A 13,805-nucleotide genomic window follows, 5' to 3' on the forward strand; every position below is an offset into this window, starting at 1 on the left:
AAGTATTACAATTGGGTACTTTTTTTGCCAATGATAAACTCCCATTTGTTAGGCGAAATACCACAATGTGCAATCACAGCAGTAAGATTTGTGGCCCGTTGCCATGAGAAAATAGCAACCACTGGAGCACAAACAACATCGTACATACCACCCATTTTCACCTTTTTCTTTATCTTTCCCTACTATTCTTACAACAACTATTTCAGGGCTGTCCCCGACCCCAAAACATCTTGGTCGACAGAAAGTTGTCTGTTTCGATTGGTCAAAATTTTTAAGGGTGTATTTCTTCATCTATAGACACACCCTATGTGTTTTAATATAATCAACTATATGTACTGAGCTTGTCTGATGCTTTAAGGGCACTGTGATTAAATAATTAAGACGCACAAATTACTCAAGACGGAGCCAGAGATCAACATAACCAGAAGAAAACACCCGTGCCCGACCCGACCATCCTCTCTTGCCAGTAACTGGCTACACCAAGGGTCGACGACCTTTTTCATGTCAAGTGCCAATTTATTTGACCATTTCTACCAATCTGCGTGCCAGTTATGGTTTTCATATGCACATTTTTGTGGAACAGTTTCATTTTCATTTATAATGTCTTCATACCTCAAAATCACTGTCTATCTAAAGCTAAATGAAAATGATACAAATCTAAAAGTAACTTCTATTGCCAACTACGTAAAAATAGCCTACATAAAGCCAACCAATAAAAACATTGCACCCTGAAGGTAGAACATATCCTGATAAAAATACATATCCTATCCATCCCATTGGCTACGCATGGCCTGTCTGCAAGGATCCTATCCATCCCATTGGCTATGCATGGCCTGTCTGCAAGGATCCTATCCATCCCATTGGCTACGCATGGCCTGTCTGCAAGGAACTTGAAACATTGTATCAACTATCAACCTAGTTGGTCCTGAAGTTGCTCTAGCAAACTTGCAACATTGATCAAATATTCTGGGCCCTCAGAGTTTCCCAAGCCAGTGATCTCCGGACAGACACAGCTGTAGGCTATTTGCACAAGGGATAAGAAGCAATAAGGTAGGCCTACATTGCTAAAACATGTACATAGCTGATAATATAACACAAATGGTGTTTTCATTTGTATGGGAAAATGGTAGACCAACACCATATAGTCATGCACGCTAGATCCATAGGGATATTGAAAGAGAATAGAATGTTAAGCCCTGGTCATACCTGTTAGTGAGTCCCAGTGTTCTCCTGTTTCTCTGCGGGAGACAGGGAGGGAAGAGGTACCTCTCATCCCCAGAATCTCACTCCTCCCTGGGACGCCTCTACTCCACTACACCCACTGACCTGGAGCCTGGAAACACAGAGAGCAAAGAGAGACAGAGAGGAACAAGGACTTAATACACATACAGAAACAGAACAGCAAATATATGTTAGTAGCAATTTCTATGACTTTTATCATGTGAAACTGTAACTCTGTAGTATATCTTAAAAGTAACAGTTTTTAGTACAATACACTGGTCATTCAGTTAAATGTACTACCCAAAATGCTGTCTTCTGTGAAAGGAGAGAAGAGGAATCCACTGCCTCCTTCTGGTTACTCAGGCAAACTGCCACGGCCACCGTGATATTCACAGGACAATACCCCAACAAAAAAAGTGCACACACAGACCCCGATACACACGCACACACAAACACACACATCTGAGGGGAGAGCAGAGTGATATTACACTCTGTGTTTGTTTATCTCTACCATTTATAGCTTTGACTGCAGTCTCATCTTGCGCGCGCGTGTGTGTGTGTGTGTGTGTGTGTGTGTGTGTGTGTGTGTGTGTGTGTGTGTGTGTGTGTGTGTGTGTGTGTGTGTGTGTGTGTGTGTGTGTGTGTGTGTGTGCTCTCTCACACATTCCGAAATAGGTCACTTCAACATGAAACAACAACATTCTCTGATCCACATCCAATAGGAGAGAGGGAAGATAGGAGGAGAGAGGAGGAGAGAGGGAAGATAGGAGGAGAGAGGGAAGATAGGAGGAGAGAGGGAAGAGGGAAGATAGGAGGAGATAGGAAAGAGAGGAGGAGAGAGGGAAGAGATGAGGAGAGAGGGAGGAGAGGAAGAGAAAGGGAAGAGAGGGAAAATAGGAGAAGAGAGGGAAAATAGGAGGAGAGAGGGAAAATAGGGAAAAGAGGAGGGAAGAGAGGGAAGAGGAGGAGAGAGGGAAGAGGGGAGGAGAGAGGGAAGAAAGGGAAGAGAGGAGGAGAGAGGGAAGAGAGGAGGAGAAAGGGAAGAGTGGAGGAGAGAGGGAAGAGAGGAGGAGAAAGGAGAAGAGAGGGAACAGAGTAGGAGAGAGGGAAGAGAAGAGGAGAGAGGGAAGAGAGGAGATGAGAGGAGGAGAGAGGGAAGAGTGGAGGTGAGAGGAGGAGAGAGGGAAGAGAGGGAAGAGAGGAGAGAGGGAAGAGAGGAGGAGAGTGGAGGAGAGAGAGAAGAGAGGAGGAGAGAGGAGGAGAGAGGGAAGATTGGGGGAGAGAGGAGGAGAGAGAGAAGAGAGGAGAGAGGAGGAGAGCGGGAAGAGAGGAGAGAGGAGGAGAGAGGGAAGAGAAGGAAGAGAAGGAAGAGAGGAGGAGATAGAGAAGAGAGAGGGAAGAGAAGGAAGAGAGGAGGAGAGAGGGAAGAGAGGAGGAGAGTGGAGGACAACATTTAACTCTATCCCTATCTCTCTCTCTCCCCTCTCTGATGAATGATAGAATTCAGCTGATTGATTTCGGCCTACTTGCAGTGTCATGCTGTATCTTTAACCTCTCTTCCTGCAGTTGCCGTAAAGTGACATTCAGGTGGTTCTGGAAGTATTCTCAGGATGATTATTACTTTGTTCTGTCAGTGTGTTTCTGATATAGCGTAACAGTGTTAAACGCTGTATCGGGGGTGTGTCTGTCAAGTTAATATTTTTAGGCTAATGGGGGTCCCCCTGATTTCATTGGGATGAGCAAGATAAATTGAAACTGTTCTATACTCAGCCTATAGTGTTCTATAGTGATGAACAGATGAGACCAAGAATAACAAAAAATGATGTCCCACTCCCTACCCCCCTTTCAGTCTGTGTATCCAACATAAATAATATATGATTTATTTAATACTGACCCCCTTGACCACTAATCAGCTGAACACAAGTACAGAGCAGAACAGTATCATAATCATCCTCCTGAAGGAAGGAGAGACACCAGGGCTTGTCCTCCTGTCTCCAGAATTCTGCAAAAATATCCTCAGTGTACAATGTAAAACACCAAATAATGCATGCAGAGCACGATATAACACGATTTTTAAAAATATATATATTTTTAATGGCTATATATAATACAAATCGAGGTGAGGGCGATGGAAATGCATTTGGTGGTTGATCTGCTTCTGTTCTGTGGGTGGCTCTGTGGGCTCTTTTCGAAAGATGGGCCCCGGTCTCTCCGGGGCCATGGGATCCGGGGGGTCGGGGGTGGTCTGCCAGGCATTGGGATGACAACCCAACTCGGGATGAGGAGGGGTTTTAGCTGTGAAATAGTGGGGACCAATTGGAGGTTTACTTAGTAGCAATCCAAATATGGTACAGCTATATAGACACCCAATCTTCATGCTACTTTTTAATGGTACATTTACAAACATATATAAATATAATTGAAAGTTGTGTCTCATTATGGTAAGTGGTGAAATAAGTATAGCCAGTTACAATTGTAATGGTTTAGCAGATAATAAGAAAAGATGATCAGTATTTAACTGGCTAAAAGAGAAGGAATATAATATCTATTGTTTACAGGAAACTCATTCAACAATTTTAGATTAAGTTTTGTGGAAAAGGGACTGGGGGGTGAAATATATTTCTCCCATGGGCAAAGAAACTCAAAAGTTTTGATGATATTAATTAACAGTAATTTTGATCCAAATGTGCAAAATGTCCAACAGATCAGGAAGGTAGATGGATCATTTTAAATATGTTATTGGACCATAAACATATATGGTTTATTAACCTATAAGGTGCAAATAATGATGATCCAAGCTTCTTTGAAAATATATATAAGAATTTATCAACTCTACAAGCAGCACTAGACTCTATTATTATGGTGGGAGATTTTAATACGGTTTTAAATACCTCTATGGACCGTAAAGGAAATCACACTACAAACTATCACCCTCAGGCACTTAGGAAATCATGAATGTCCTGGATATATTGGAATTAGTGGATATATGGAGGATTAAATACCCTGACCTAGTGAGATATACATGGCGGAGGCTTAATCAAGCTAGTCGTCTTGATTACTTTCTTATGACATTCTCTCTGGCACCAAAAGTTTAAAAAGTATTGATAGGGGACAGAATGCGGTCGGACCATCACATAATTGGCATATATATTACAGAATTTCCACGTGGGTGAGGATATTGGAAATTGAATCAAAGCCTACTGGATGATAACTTGTTTTTAACTAGGACAGAATAATTTATAACTGTCTTTTTCCGACATAACATAGGTACAGCAGATCCCCTTATTGTATGGGACACTTTTAAATGTGCCTTTTGAGGCCATGCAATTCAGTACTCATCTATAAAACAAAAGCAATTTAGGTCAAAGAGCCCATATTAACAAAGGAAATTGAAGGATTAACAGAACAGATAGATAGCAATAAAAACTGTACCATATAGGCTCAGAATAAGTTAAAAAAAGAAGAAATGGCAGAACTTATTCAAGAAAGATCCAGTGTAATATATTATAAAAATAAAGTGAACTGGACGTAATATGGGGAAAAATGCACCAAATACTTTTTAAATCTTCAAAATAGAAATGCTACCAATTTTTTTTATTGAAACTTGTTACAAAAGATGGAGTCAGGCATCATTCACCTAATGATATTTTGAAAGAGGAAGTAAAGTACTTGAAGAATATATTTTTGTTTCAGTCTCCCCCATCTCAACTAACTGAAGCTAATTGTATGAATTTTTTCCCCTATTAATAATGTAAAATTAACATCTGTATAGAAAGACTCATGTGAAGACCAAATTACAGAGGAGGAACTTCTTGGTGCAATTAAATCCTTTAAGGCTGGGAAAACTCCAGGGCTGGATGGCATACCAGTTGAAGTATACCAAACCTTTTTTTATATACTCAGAGCACCATTATTAGCATGATTTAACCACTCCTATATAAATGGTAGATAAATCATACACGCTACAAGAAGGTCTGATTTCATTCTTACTGAAACAGGATCCAAGTGGTAAATATAAAGATCCAGTCCATTAAAACATTGGAGACCTCTTACACTTCAGTGTTGTGATGCAAAAATTCTAGTTAAATGCTTGGCGCAGAGAATTAAAAAGTATTGTCAGATATTATTCATCCTAATCAGACAGGTTTTTTACATGGATGATACATTGGAGATAATATAAGACAAGTACTGGAAACAATAGAATACTATGAAATATCGGGGACACCAGGCCTGGTTTTCATGCAGTTGAAGTCGGAAGTTTACATACACTTTAGCCAAATACATTTAAACTCAGTTTTTCACAATTCCTAGTAGAAATTCCCTGTCTTAGGTCAGTTAGGATCACAACTTTATTTTATTTAAAAAAAAAATTCAGCTTTTATTTCTTTCATCACATTCCCAGTGGCTCAGAAGTTTACATACACTCAATTAGTATTTGGTAGCATTGCATTTAAATTGTTTAACTTCGGTCAAATGTTTTGGGTAGCCTTCCAGAAGCTTCCCACAATAAGTTGGGTGAATTTTGGGCCCATTCCTCCTGACAGAGCTGGTGTAACTGAGTCAGGTTTTTTAGACCTCCTTGCTCGCACACACTTCTTCAACTCTGCCCACACATTTTCTATAGGATTGAGGTCAGGGCTTTGTGATGGCCACTCCAATACCTTGACTTTGTTGTCCTTAAGCCATTTTGCCACAACTTTGGAAGTATGCTTGGGGTCATTGTCCATTTGGAAGACCCATTTGCGATCAAGCTTTAACTTCCTGACTGACGTCTTCAGATGTTGCTTCAATATATCCACATAATTTTCATTCCTCATGATGCCATCTATTTTGTGAAGTGCACCAGTCCCTCCTGCAGCAAAGCACCCCCACAACATGATGCTGCCACCTCCGTGCTTCACGGTTGAGATGGTGTTCTTCGGCTTGCAAGCCTCCCCCTTTTTCCTCCAAACATAACGATGGTCATTATGGCCAAACAGTTATATTTTTGTTTCATCAGACCAGAGGACATTTCTCCAAGAAGTACGATCTTTGTTCCCATGTGCAGTTGCAAACCGTAGTCTGGCTTTTTATGGCGGTTACTTTTGTACCTGTTTCCTCCAGCATCTTCACAAGGTTCTTTCCTGTTGCTCTGGGATTGATTTGCACTTTTCGCACCAAAGTACATTAATCTCTAGAAGACAGAATGCGTTCCTGAGCGGTATGATGGCTGCCTGGTCCCATGGTGTTTATACTTGCGTACAATTGTTTGTACAGATGAACGTGGTACATTCAGGCATTTGGAAATTGCTCCCAAGGAAGAATCAGACTTGTGGAGGTCTTGGCTGATTTCTTTTGATTTTCCCATGATGTCAAACAAAGAGGCACTGAGTTTGAAGGTAGGCCTTGAAATACATCCACAGGTACACCTCCAATTAAATCAAATGATGTCAATTAGTCTATCAGAAATGTTCCAATCTGTTTAAAGGCACAGTCAACTTAGTGTATGTAAACTTCTGATCCAGTGGAATTGTGATACTGTGAATTATAAGTGAAATAATCTGTCTGTAAACAATTGTTGAAAAATTACTTGTGTCATGCACAAAGTAGATGTCCTAACCTACTTGCCAAAACTATAGTTTGTTAACAAGAAATTTGTGAAGTGGTTGAAAAACGAGTTTTAATGACTGCAACCTAAGTGTATGTAAACTTCCGACTTCAACTTTATAAAGTGTAATATTGGGATGCAAACTCAATTTTTTTTTTTAAGCCCATACCGATGTGTGTGAGGTGGATACTTTTGTTTCAAAGTAGATTTGTTTAAGACTACCAAGAATCACTCTGTGTGACCCTGATTCAGCCTACTGCAGTACAACACTAGTTTCCATCTGAACCCAGCCAGTCTCACTGTATTCTTCAACTCAATCAAACCCAAGAGTTAGTGGCACAGATAGAACACGTACAGTAGGAAGCTAATGCTATTATTATGTAGTGTTCCTTCCGCTTTGCTAGTCATTAGCTAAAGTCCTCTCTCTCTCTCTCTCTCTCTCTCTCTCTCTCTCTCTCTCTCTCTCTCTCTCTCTCTCTCTCTCTCTCTCTCTCTCTCTCTCTCTCTCTCTCTCTCTCTCTCTCTCTCTCTCTCTCTCTCTCTCTCTCTCTCTCTCTCTCTCTCTCTCTCTCTCTCTCTGCTGCTGTCATTTATTTTCTAAGAAACGGGGGAAAGCAGCTTTGTTGCTATAATACGCCAAGCTGTGTGATGCTTGCCCCACTTTCCCTCTGCTTTCATTGTGTAATCACACATACATAAAACATGATTTGCCCGCTTCAATTTCTGACTTTTATTCAAAGGGGGATTTGGTGGCAGACAACACTAGAGCTAAACAGTCGTCTTCTGATCTCTGCAGAGAGAGAGAGAGAGAGAGAGAGAGGGAAACAGAGAGCGAAGGAAACAGAGAGACCGATAGAGAATGAGAGAGAGAGAATGGAGAGAATACAGGTAATGACCTCCAGACAATGTACACGTCAAATGACTGTGATGATTAATGAACACCATTTATCGTCTAGTTAAGATGAAGTAAAAAGAGACTGTGTTTGCCTGTACTGCCCTGACGATAGATCTATACGGTTCGTTAAACTCAGTGAATGGATCCCCTAAGGCCAGTGGACACTAGGATCCATCCTGGTTACTCTACATTAACCCTGGTGGAGTAGTACTTTGACAATCTAATGACTTCCTTCCTTCCTTCCTTCCTTCCTTCCTTCCTTCCTTCCTTCCTTCCTTCCTTCCTTCCTTCCTTCCTTCCTTCCTTCCTTCCTTCCTTCCTTCCTTCCTTCCTTCCTTCCTTCCTTCCTTCCTTCCTTCCTTCCTTCCTTCCATGACTTTGTTTCAGATCTATTGTCTACTACATTGTTTTCACCATTACAGTCATATATTATCATAACAGAGTTGTAGAGGGCATCAGGCTGGATCAAGCTTGCTGTGATATCAGTGGCTCTGAAGTGACAGTGTTGTACTACAACCCACCAGCAGAGGGTAGACTCAACTCAATTCAATTCAGTTCAAGGGGCTTTATTGGCATGGGAACATAAACTCAGCAAAAAAAGAAACAGGACCCTGTCTTTCAAAGATAATTTGTAAAAATCCAAATAACTTCACAGATCTTCATTGTAAAGGGTTTAAACACTGTTTCCCATGAAACAATTAACCATAAACAATTCATGAACATGCACCTGTGGAACGGTCGCTAAGACACTAACAGCTTTCAAACTGTAGGCAATTAAGGTCACAGTTATGAAAACTTAGGACACTAAAGAGGCGTTTCTACTGACTCTGAAAAACACAAAAAAAAAGATGCCCAGGGTCCCTGCTCATCTTCGTGAATGTGCCTTAGGCATGCTGCAAGGAGGCATGAGGACTGCAGATGTGGCCAGGGCAATAAATTGCAATGTCCGTACTGTGAGACGCCCAAGACAGCGCTACAGGGAGACAAGACGGACAGCTGATCGTCCTCGCAGTGGCAGACCACGTGTAACAACACCTGCACAGGATCGGTACATCCGAACATCACACCTGCGGGACAGGTACAGGATGATAACAACAACTGCCCAAGTTACACCAGGAACGCACAATCCCTCCATCAGTGCTCAGACTGTCCGCAATAGACTGAGAGAGGCTGGACTGAGGGTTTGTAGGCCTGTTGTAAGGCAGGTCCTCACCAGACATCACAGGCAACAGCGTCGCCTATGGGCACAAACCCACTGTCGCTGGACCAGACAGGACTGGCAAAAAGTGCTCTTCATTGACGAGTCGCGGTTTTGTCTCACCAGGGGTGATGGTCGGATTTGCGTTTATCGTCGAAGGAATGAGCGTTACTCTGAGGCCTGTACTCTGGAGCGGGATCGATTTGGAGGTGGAGGGTTCGTCATGGTCTGGGGAGGTGTGTCACAGCATCATCGGACTGAGCTTGTTGTCATTGCAGGCAATCTCAACGCTGTGTGTTACAGGGAAGACATCCTCCTCCCTCATGTGGTACCCTTCCTGCAGGCTCATCCTGACATGACCCTCCAGCATGACAATGCCACCAGCCATACTGCTCATTCTGTGCATGATTTCCTGCAAGACAGGAATGTCAGTGTTCTGCCATGGCCAGCGAAGAGCCCGGATCTCAATCCCATTGAGCACGTCTGGGAACTGTTGGATCGGAGGGTGAGGGCTAGGGACATTCCCCACAGAAATGTCCGGGAACTTGCAGGTGCCATGAGGAGGAGATGCACTGCAGTACTTAAAGCAGCTGGTGGCCACACCAGATACTGACTGTTACTTTTGATTTTGACCCCCCCCTTTGTTCAGGGACACATTATTCAATTTCTGTTAGTCACATGTCTGTGGAACTTGTTCAGTTTATGTCTCAGTTGTTGAATCTTGTTATGTTCATACAAATATTTACACATGTTAAGTTTGCTGAAAATAAACGCAGTCGACAGTGAGAGGATGTTTCTTTTTTTGCTGAGTTTATGTTTACATTGCCAAAGCATGTGAAATGAATAAACAAAAGTGAAATAAACAATAAACAGTAAATATTACACTCACACAAGTTCCAAAATAATAAAGCCATTTCAAATGTCATATTATGTCTTTATACAGTGTTGTAACGATGTGCAAATAGTTAAAGTACAAAAGGGAAAATAAATAAATATGGGTTGTATTTACAATGGTGTTTGTTCTTCACTGGTTGCCCTTTTCTTGTGGCAACAGGTCACACATCTTGCTGCTGTGATGGCACACTGGTATTCCACCCAGTAGATATGGGAGTTTAACAAAATTGGATTTGTTTTCAAATTCTTTGTGGGTCTGTGTAATCTGAGGGAAATATGTGTCTCTAATATGGTCATACATTTGGCAGGAGGTTAGGAAGTGCAGCTCAGTTTACACCTCATTTTGTAGGCAGTGTGCACATAGCCTGTCTTCTCTTGAGAGCCAGGTCTGCCTACGGCGGACTTTCTCAATAGCAAGGCTATGCGCACGAGTCTGTACACAGTCAAAGCTTTCCTTAATATTGGGTCAGTCACAGTGGTCAGGTATTCTGCCACTGTGTACTCTCTGTTTAGGGCCAAATAGCATTCTAGTTTGTTCTGTTTTTTTGTAAATACTTTCCAATGTGTCAAGTAATTATCTTTTTGTTTTCTCATGATTTGGTTGAGTCTAATTGTGTTGCTGTCCTGGGGCTCTGTGGGGTCTGTTTGTGTTTGTGAACAGAGCCCCGGGACCAGCTTGCTTAGGTTCATCTCTTTGTAGGTGATGGCTTTGTTATGGAAGGTTTGGGAATCGCCTCCTTTCAGGTGGTTGTATAATTTAACGTCTCTTTTCTAGATTTGGATAATTAGCGGGTATCGGCCTAATTCTGCTCTGCAGAATTGTACACTGAGGATATTTTTGCAGAATTCTGCATGCAGAGTCTCAATTTGGTGTTCATCCTATTTTGGGAATTCTTGGTTGGTGAGCGGACCCCAGACCTCACCACCATAAAGGGCAATGAGTTATATAACTTATTCAAATATTTTTAGCCAGATCCTAATTGGTATGTCGAATTTTATGTTCCTTTTGATGGCATAGAAGGACCTTCTTGCCTTATCTCTCAGATCATTCAGAGTTTTCTGGAAGACTCTCAGACTCTGCCTAATGAAACAACACACTCAAACACACGTTCGTTTTTTTGGGAATTCTTGGTTGGTGAGCGGACCCCAGACCTCACCACCATAAAGGGCAATGTAGTTATGATGAACTTATTCAAATAGTATTTTAAGCCAAAGTCCTAATCTGGAAAATATGTCGAATCTTTAAATGTTCCTTTCGATGGCATTAGAAGGACCCTCATTGCCGTTATGTTTCCAGATCATTCGGAGCTTTCTGGACAGACCATCTCAGACTCTGCCTAATTGACTAATTCAACACACTCAACCAGCACGCTTTTTTTTTACCTCTCCTTTATTTAACCCGGAGGTCCCTTGAGAAAGTATCTAATTTCCACGGTAACCTGGACATCATCCCCATGGTGATCTAATGGTCTGCTGTTAACAACTTTTCTATTTTCTTTCCTTCTCTTCTCTTTTTCTTCTCCTCTCCTCCTCCTCCTTCCCCTCCTCCTCTCAAAACTACACTGCATCCACGTCCGTAACCCGAAGCCTTTCTCAGAGTTTCTCAAACTTCCTGATACAGTCCATGTCTCAGGGAATTCAGTCTGGAGGGTGGGAATCATTTCCTTTCTGTTATAAATACTTTTCTTTTTCTTCTCTCTCTCTGAGGGTATACTGTGTTGTGTGGAGGGATATTGGAGATGCTATGAGACCAGCTTCAACTCTCCCTCTCTCTCTCTCTCTGAGGGTATACTGTAGGAATGTTTGAGACGCTATGAGACCAGCTAACTCTCTCTCTCTCCCTGAGGGTATACTGTAGGAATGTTTGAGACGCTAACTCTCTCTCTCTCTCTCTCTCTCTCTCTCTCTCTCTCTCTCTCTCTCTCTCTCTCTCTCTCTCTCTCTCTCTCTCTCTCTCTCTCCTCTCTCTCTCTCTCTCTCTCTCCCCCTGAGGGTATTCTGTAGGAATGTTTGAGACGCTATGAGACCAGCTAACTCTCTCCCTCTCTCTCCCTCCATCTCCCTTTCTCTCTCTCTCTCTCTCTCTCTCTCTCTCTCTCTCTCTCTCTCTCTCTCTCTCTCTCTTCTCTCTCTCTCTCTCTCTCTCTCTCTCTCTCTCAATTCAATTCAATTCAAGGGGCTTTATTGGCATGGGAAACATGTGTTAACATTGCCAAAGCAAGTGAGGTAGATAATATACAAAAGTGAAATAAACAAAAAAAATTAACAGTAAACATTACACATACAGAAGTTTCAAAGCAATAAAGACATTACAAATGTCATATTATATATATACAGTGTTGTAGCAATGTATAAATGGTTAAAGCACACAAGTTAAAATAAATAAACATAAATATGGGTTGTATTTACAATGGTGTTTGTTCTTCACTGGTTGCCCTTTTCTTGTGGCAACAGGTCACAAATCTTGCTGCTGTGATGGCACACTGTGGAATTTCACCCAGTAGATATGGGAGTTTATCAAAATTGGATTTGTTTTCGAATTCTTTGTGGATCTGTGTGATCTGAGGGAAATATGTGTCTCTAATATGGTCATACATTGGGCAGGAGGTTAGGAAGTGCAGCTCAGTTTCCACCTCATTTTGTGGGCAGTGAGCACATAGCCTGTCTTCTCTTGAGAGCCATGTCTGCCTACGGCGGCCTTTCTCAATAGCAAGGCTATGCTCACTGAGTCTGTACATAGTCAAAGCTTTCCTTAAGTTTGGGTCAGTCACAGTGGTCAGGTATTCTGCCACTGTGTACTCTCTGTTTAGGGCCAAATAGCATTCTAGTTTGCTCTGTTTGTTTGTTAATTCTTTCCAATGTGTCAAGTAATTATCTTTTTGTTTTCTCATGATTTGGTTGGGTCTAATTGTGCTGTTGTCCTGGGGCTCTGTGGGGTGTGTTTGTGAACAGAGCCCCAGGACCAGCTTGCTTAGGGGACTCTTCTCCAGGTTCATCTCTCTGTAGGTGATTGCTTTGTTATGGAAGGTTTGGGAATCGCTTCCTTTTAGGTGGTTGTAGAATTTAACGGCTCTTTTCTGGATTTTGATAATTAGTGGGTATCGGCCTAATTCTGCTCTGCATGCATTATTTGGTGTTCTACGTTGTACACGGAGGATATTTTTGCAGAATTCTGCATGCAGAGTCTCAATTTGGTGTTTGTCCCATTTTGTGAAATCTTGGTTGGTGAGCGGACCCCAGACCTCACAACCATAAAGGGCAATGGGCTCTATGACTGATTCAAGTATTTTTAGCCAGATCCTAATTGGTATGTTGAAATTTATGTTCCTTTTGATGGCATAGAATGCCCTTCTTGCCTTGTCTCTCAGATCGTTCACAGCTTTGTGGAAGTTACCTGTGGTGCTGAGGTTTAGGCCGAGGTATGTATAGTTTTTTGTGTGCTCTAGGGCAACGGTGTCTAGATGGAATTTGTGGTCCTGGCGACTGGACCTTTTTTGGAACACCATTATTTTGGTCTTACTGAGATTTACTGTCAGGGCCCAGGTCTGACAGAATCTGTGCAGAAGATCTAGGTGCTGCTGTAGGCCCTCCTTGGTTGGTGACAGAAGCACCAGATCATCAGCAAACAGTAGACATTTGACTTCGGATTCTAGTAGGGTGAGGCCAGGTGCTGCAGACTGTTCTAATGCCCTCGCCAATTCGTTGAGAGACACAGAGAAACAGAGAGACGCACAGCGAGACAGAAAAACAGAGAGAGAAGAGTTGATTGAAGACCTATGCTGAATGGCTAGCTGTTTGCTTGAGACAAAAAGGCAGAAGACAGGCACAGTCTTGATATATATGTTGAAGAGGGTGGGGCTTAAGCTGCATCCCTGTCTCACCCCACGACCCTGTGTGAAGAAATGTGTGTGTTTTTTGCCAATTTTAACCGCACACTTGTTGTTTGTGTACATGGATTTTATAATGTCGTATGTTTTTCCCCCAACACCACTTTCCATCAATTTGTATAG

At 42.0% G+C, this 13,805-nt stretch overlaps 1 protein-coding gene across 2 annotated transcripts in view; it reads right to left on the reverse strand.

Moving 5' to 3' along the window:
- LOC139562723 (leucine zipper putative tumor suppressor 2 homolog) overlaps window positions 1-13,805 on the reverse strand; it is a 92,175-nt gene that overhangs the window by 45,807 nt on the left and 32,563 nt on the right. Inside the window, exons 2-3 of one of the 2 annotated variants that reach the window (XM_071380688.1) lie at window positions 1,522-3,516; window positions 1,207-1,333 (exon numbers count right to left, since the gene is read on the reverse strand). The gene's annotated coding sequence lies outside the window, so the exon portion shown is untranslated. The remainder of the gene's footprint in view (window positions 1-1,206; window positions 1,334-1,521; window positions 3,517-13,805) is intronic. The other variant, XM_071380689.1, reaches the window with a different exon arrangement.

This window comes from Salvelinus alpinus, chromosome 32 (genome assembly GCF_045679555.1).
Source record: "Salvelinus alpinus chromosome 32, SLU_Salpinus.1, whole genome shotgun sequence".
Classification (NCBI taxonomy): Eukaryota; Metazoa; Chordata; class Actinopteri; order Salmoniformes; family Salmonidae; genus Salvelinus; species Salvelinus alpinus.